This window comes from Camponotus floridanus, unplaced genomic scaffold (assembly GCF_003227725.1).
Source record: "Camponotus floridanus strain SB8 unplaced genomic scaffold, Cflo_v7.5 scaffold82, whole genome shotgun sequence".
NCBI classification, from domain to species: domain Eukaryota; kingdom Metazoa; phylum Arthropoda; class Insecta; order Hymenoptera; family Formicidae; genus Camponotus; species Camponotus floridanus.
The window spans coordinates 556,638-564,173 of NW_020229852.1; the positions used below are offsets into that span (position 1 = coordinate 556,638).

The window sequence follows — 7,536 nt, forward strand, 5'->3', positions numbered from 1 at the left end:
TATAAAGAGTATATATATATATATATATATATAATCTATAAACTTGATAGATATCTATAAACTATAAAAATGATAGATATCTGATAGATATATGATAGATATAATGATAGATATCTTGATAGATATCTATAAATATAAACTATAAACTAAGATATCTATAAACTTAATATGTTGATACAAAAAGATTAGTCTTTAAAAAGTTATTAAAAAAACTATCTATCTTTAAAAAAATTATTAAAAAAACTAATGTTTTGGATGTAGGTATATTTTTTTTACAGGTTAGACATTTTAAAAACATCAATAAAGGCTAAAAAATATTTTTAAAAAGAAGATATAGAATATAAATATTTTTCTATGTTCTCTATCTTTTAAAGCTCCTAATCTCTCATTGCAATCATTTCATCATATATTAAATTATAATATGGAAATAAAAGATAGAATAGAAACAAAAAATCATAAATTTATATAAAAATTATAAAGTTTCAAATTTTTTTTTATGAAATGAATTTTTTTATTTATTGAAGTGTTTAACGTGCCATCAATCGATCTTGTCTTATTCGGTTTTTTGGACACCTTCTGTACATAGAACCAATATTCCTTTCGTCAATTTTTATAAATAGTAATCTAAATATCTTTTTTTTAATAATTTACCTATAATAATTTTACCTATTTCTTTAAGGAAGTCCACATAGTTCTTAATGATTTCAAATTAATTTCCTTAAGCCATTTATCTATATTATAACGATATGGAACCGCTGTTTGATCTAAGTGCTGATAAAACTTATTTTTAACTTCATAGTACTTGACACAAATAGAAGCAATATGGTGAATATCTTGAATCTTTGCTTCACAATCGTATCTTGGACTATCTATATACTTTTTTTTCACTAATGATTCATTTAAATTGTAATGATTAACTCTTAATCTATTAATCTGTTATATATTCTTAATCTATTAATCAATGACTAATCCTCCTGGTTCATCCAAATTGTTGAACCAGGCTTTAGGGCTATCGTTATTGTAAAAAGTGTTAAAATATTTTACACCTTTGTAAGTATCTTCTCTTTCTAAGTTCTCTCTAGGCTTATTATACATTTCCTTTTTAAAAATAATTTTCCAATCGTTTATCGGAATCTTAATTTTATCGTCAACGTCTTCATTTGTCGCTTCTTTAGCTAGGGCGTCAAGTTCATTTCCTTGAATTCCTCAGTCAAATACCCTATGATAATCTTGTTTTTATAATAACTATTAGTCTCATTTTTTCTTTTGATAGATCAAAGACTCTCTTATTCTAGTAATATATTTACATTTATATACATTTATAGAATTATTCATTAACGCTTTACAAGAATTTAAAAAATCCGTAAGTATCATGACATCAGTCTTAAAGTTATTGTCCTGAACAAAATCTAGAGCCTTTTCAATAGCGATTATCTCTACACTAAATATGGAACATTTATTATTAATACTTATACACTATATCACTATCTTCTATTCCTACGCTTTTTTGTCATCCTGCTTTGATCCATCTATGTAAATGACTTTATAGTATTCTCTAAGATTATATTTATTTTTAAAATTTAGAAGTAACTCATGATTGCTGCAAGAATCACGTTTCCTTCTCTTACCTATATCTATCTCTATTTTTGTTAGTGGCCAATAATTATTCTTATAAACCTCTAGTTTTCCTGTCCGCTCTACTTCATTTTTAAATTTTTTAAAATCTACAAGTTTTCGTGAACATATTTAGTCCTCCTCTCCTCCAGGATTATTTAGTCTGTTTATACTTTAATTTTTAATCTATTCATCATTTCTATCATTTCATTATTACCATATGTACATAATTTAGCCAATAATTCATAGCTAAAAAACCTGCTCTATCCTCTAATCTCATTAGTTTAAATTCTGTAATCATCATATTTATCGGAATGCTATTTCTATATCCTAATGCAATTCGTACTCCTTTATACTGTCTAATCTGTATTAATCTTTCTATCTTATCTCTATCTCTAAGAATTTTTGGAAAATATACAAATAAACTATAATCTATTTTGGTTCTAATAAAGCTTTTATAGATCATTACTTCTAGCCCTAAGATATTCTAATTAAAAATTTTAGAATATTCGTTGCCTTATTAACTTATCAAAGCATATTTCTAAAAATTTTGAAGCTGTGTAAAAAAAAAATTAATTATACTCCTTTGCAAATTTAATTTAATATTAGGATCGATTTTTCCATCCTTTCTAAAATTTATGAGAGACGTCTTCTCTGGTTTCAATTTTAATCCAATATCTTCTAGATTACTTCTTATCGATCTTACAGATTGTTCCATTGAAGAAAATAAATATCAGAGCATAAGTCGAATATAAGGAAAAAGTAACAGAAGTGTAAACGAAGCTTCTAGGAGGCGGAAATTGAAACAACAAAACATAAACGAAGTGTTAACGCTTCATTTACGTTATGTTGTTTCAATTTATGCTTCCTAGAAGCTTCGTTTATACGTTGGACTAATTATTCCTCCTTGAAGTCCTTTATGAGCCATTCTTTCTATCGTGTTTTCTTTGTTGATCACAAATTTAGTTTTTCTTTCGGAGTCGGCCATGATGGGTCAGGAGAGTGACAGGTCGGAAAAGAGAGGTAGAGATTAAGAGGAAAATGAGGAGGATAGGAGTGAGAAAAAGGGTTGAGTGTGGAAGAGGAAGAGGGGAGGTAGAAGGATAAGAGGACATGGGCCGGTATTCATAGTCCGATCTTATATTTAAGATCGTCTTAAGTCTGGTCCGAGGTTGACTTAAGACCTCTTTCAACCAATCAAATAGCTGCGTAGCATTTCAAGCTCGAACTTAAGACGATCTCAAATATAAGATCGGACTATGAATACCGGCCATGGAGATAGTACTAGCAGAGAGAAACCTGAGAGCGGCCACCAGCCTCGACGGGCACATTTCTCGTAAAGTTACTAGATTAACATAGTACTGCAATTTTGATCTCAATAAGATAAGATGGAGCTGTAAGGCGTAAGCACTGAAATATATCTATACTGGAAGAGGCACTGGCTTTGTTTGCCGTAGACGGAAAGCGTGCCTGCGATAGATAGATGTTTGGGGATTGCTATCTCGTTTTTTCCGGCGCTGCGTCTGCGCAGAACGAAACAAGTCACATGATGTACAGGCGAAATCGAAAGTTTAGTTTTTTGCTTGGCTTATTGAGGTAACGGTGGCAATGTGGCATGTTCTGAAACATTTTATTTTAATCAATTCGAAAAAAGATATTAATGTCAAATTCTTGATGTTTGAAATAGATTTTGTGTTTCAATAATATAAAAGAAAAATGGTGAAACATTGCTGTGTAAAAAATTGTCGAAATGTTTGGATTCCTAACACTAACCTCACATTCCATACGTAAGTATTTTAATTCTTATATTATTCAAATTTATATGTTTCACTTATACTTATTATATGGTAAAGCAACTTATCTGAAATAATTATTGAAATGTTATATTTATTGTTTTAAGTTTTCCATGGAGTAATAAAGAACGCTTGGAAGAATGGATAAGTGTCGTGCTAAGCAAGAGTCGTATTGGAAAATATTCATATATTTGCAGTGCACATTTTAACGACACTGATTTTTTAAATGTGGGAACAAATTAACAATTAAAAAAAAATGTTGTGCCAAGTAATTTTAAAGACAGTGATGAGTTATCAAAAGTGAGTGAATTTTAATTTAATAATTTATGTTAAATACTGTTGTGAATAGACTCTTCCGGGGATATATCAATTAGATTTAATAATACTTTTTTAATGTGATGTCAATAATGACTTAAATAAAAATTCTATCTTTTACTTTTCATATTTGACTTTAAAAAAATTTTGTTTGCAGCGCGCTAATGGCCTCCCCCTTGACAAATTTCTGGATCCGCCAATGCGTAAAACATCCCAAGATTGATTTATTAATACTCATCTATAATTTTATATCTTATCTTATAATTTTATATCTTTGACAATAAATTAAAAGTTTCAAAATAAAATAAAACATATATTTATAAAAAATAACGATGAATTAATGATTGCATCCTTTTCAATACATATAATGGTTCTAAACATATTTTTAGTATTATAAGTTTATTAAAATTAAACAATTACAAATTTTCGTGCATATGAACATTGTGATTTTATACATTGATTTGAAATTGAGTATTTTATAGAAATTCATCCTATATTTTCCTCCATAAACTTTAAGAGGACGACAGCATTGTAAGGGCCGGAAAGTATAATTAGATATTTTCAGGAATTATTTAGATAAAAACTATACAATAAATCTCTCTTGTTAATGACTTTCAATATATGTTAATAATATATCTCTATATAGTTCTCGGTTCTCGAACCGTTACAGTGACGTCCTTCCTAACCTTCCTTATGATACAAACACTCTTGGACCTGACTGTACAACAAAGACAGGTAGCCCCTAAATCTTCCCTCTCTCTCGGCACGCTTTCTGCAGCTCAGTGCCTCTTCCAGTATGTATATATTTCAGTGGGCGTAAGCCTTACCTTCCGCCGCCATTGGCATTCCCCTAGTTTCCTCCCTAGCGTTAAGGTTATACCGAGGTGGCGTTTGAGTCGACAGTGCAGATGACGTGGCAGCCTGTGATTGGCTAAGATAGCGCGTGATCAAGGCGCGAGAGGTTTTTGTTTTTACTGGTCTCGCGAGCGTAACTGGTTTGGACCAGTCAGTCTTTGTCCGGACTTAACAAGTATCGTTTCACTGTGCGGTTAACAATTATCGAATATAATCGCTTGTAGCGTGCTGCCGCGATTGTTCGTGATTGTAATACGAAATACAGTATTATACGAGTATCAATAATTTCATTATTACACCAGTGTGATCAAGATTTCCCTTAAGCTCTCTCTTCCTAAAATCCCCGCGGTTTCTTCCTAAACCGCTCGGCGACCCTTACAGAGCAAAAATGGTGTCCGATAGTGCAGATAGTGCACACTTTGTGTAGCTATCTATACTAAGTGCAATTTTTCTAACCTTGATCCTGGTCTGTCCTGTGTCCTGTTGTGTGTGAGATGAGAAAACTCCTTCTGTTGCGCAGAAAAAAAAGAAAATATCAAAAATGCCAGGTTGTTGCGTGGAGAAATGCAACAATCGCAGCCTATATCTATACTATCGGACGCCATTTTTGCTCCAGCTTATCTTATTGAGATCAAAATTGCGGTACTTTGTTAATCTAGTGACTTTAATTTCTCGATGCTTAACACGCCGTCTGACAAAGTGGACGTGTCCATTGTGAACTATGTCCATTACGCTCGGTAACGAAACATGGTTTGTGTCTATGATATGATGTCCGATGATATTCATGTCCGAACTATTCAGAGACAGTCGGATAAGAACCGATAATCCATCGTTCTGTCTTTGTCTCATCAATGACAGACCATGCGACTGTCACGCGACGAGCTTACGATTTTGCTTTCCCCTTTCTCTCGTCGCGCTTTTACTTTCTTCGTTATGATGTAATAACGAAATGATCTTCACATAATCCTAATTTTCTAAGGGTATTGGCAGACAAGTTTTCCAATTTTGTATGTCCTGTAACAAAAATACAACACATTATGAAAATTACGATTACATGCTTACTTCAAGCTGACATAGCAATTGGTATACCGAATGTTTGGTAAAAAAAAATTTTTTATGTCAGGCGTGTTGGTTATAATCAATTCGATAAAATGCTACTTCATAATAGCGCTACTTCATAATAGCGCGTAGCAGTGCAAGTAAGATGACTGTTTGTCGGCGCTGACCCGAGTTCGAATCTCCCTGCTGTCGTTTTTTTTTATTTTTATTTTATGAAATATAAATATCTTTAAAACGAAAATATCTTATAAAATATATGTATTATATATAGATTTAATATTTTAAAAGAAATAATAACGATTACCTGCGATTAATATGCGAAATCACGCGGATGTCCTCACCGGTCATCAACCATATAAAAGGAAGGAAGACACCAGCGCCGACAATACGGGAATTACGTAATTAAAATGGTATCGCTGTACGTATCCGTTAATATAAAGTAAGTCAAAGGTATATTCTGAGAATATACGGCTAGTAATATGTGACGGTCGTATTTCCGGACGTTTTTCTTTGCGCGGATAGATCGCCGGTGGTAGGTTTCGTTGAATGAAATACGCGGTGTGTGTGGTATAAGTGCGTTTATTGCGTTTGAATGAATATGTGTACAGTGTTAGAGTGTGTAAACGAGTGGACGAGCGTGTGAGCGTGTGCGTGATTATAACAGCTCGGATATAAATCGCGTGGTTCGCGTGATTTGGCCGAAATTAATCAGTATTAATATTCGGCCTCGTTTTCGCACGCTGGCAGATGTTTACGATCGCGCGAGACGGCGCGCGTTTTTGCGGCGCTTTTTCTGCGGGGAATCCCGAGATTCCGAGAATGCTTCGGTTCTCGGGAACGACGGTGATTTTCGCCGTAATATTTATTTCGCGATTTAAAGTCCGCGTATAAATCGCGTATGCGCTTGAACGCGGCGGTGTTTACGCGTTCGTTTCGAGATGCGCTTGCAGGTAATGCATACAACGATGTTCGGTGCGTATAACCCTGGTTTTATATTTCGCGAAGGATGGATTGCGCGATGCAGCTGGATCGGTAACTCCCGATCCGGGGCGGCTCAAGCTCCACCTTCCGTGAGGGTTGCAGCTGCGGATTAGGCGGATTGCACTTTCGGCGTCAGAATCGAGAACTCTCGTTCGGAGACGGAGCACGCTCCACCTCTGTCTTCAGCTCTTTCTGTGCGTTTGGTAGGATGTCTCAAGGATTGCTCTTTGGAAGCGTACTGCTTCAAGCGGATCGGAGAGATGTGATTAGCGTCAAAAATGTGGCCCTTTTTATACGAGCTAATTGCCCGCGTCGGCGCGTGACGGTATAACCCCTTCCGAACGGTTTTCGGAAAACGGTACGGTCGGGCCCGTTCGGAGGGATTCGGGTAGGAGCCGAACGCGGGCTTTCGCCGGTCGACGGTTCGGGCCACATCGACTCTGTTCGGCGATGTTCGGCCGAATTTCGGTTTTCGGCAGTTTAAAAAGGTGGGCGCACCGCGCCCCTGCCTCTGCCCGGCGGGTGTTCTGCCGGGCGGCAGCTTCCGGCGGATGTTATGCCGGGAATCGTAACGATGCACCGGAATGCATCGTTACAAATATACTATAAAAGATAGTAAAACTATATCCTGAGAATATACGAGAAATAATGTACTACGAGAGATGTTATGGGAATATTCTAGGAATGTACAAGAAATAATATACTACAAGAGATATTATAAAGATGTTCTCTGTATATTACGTACAGTACGTATATTCACAGTATGAATATAGAATATTCGTATGATATCATGTGCTGTTAGGGTAATAAAATAACATGTAATAAATAATATGTATTGAATTTGGGAGCAGAAAAGGCAAAAAATTAATAAAATAATGACAATTATTGCACAAAAACATACCTGTATTGCGTATCCATG

General features: G+C 34.5%; 1 long non-coding RNA gene across 1 annotated transcript; it reads left to right on the plus strand.

The window, feature by feature from the left end:
* The first annotated feature begins 2,826 nt into the window (after positions 1-2,826).
* LOC105250318 lies at positions 2,827-3,985 on the plus strand. The gene is made up of 3 exons (XR_889106.3): positions 2,827-3,401; positions 3,515-3,707; positions 3,880-3,985. It is a non-coding gene; the product is annotated as an uncharacterized LOC105250318 (long non-coding RNA).
* The last annotated feature ends 3,551 nt before the right edge of the window (positions 3,986-7,536 follow it).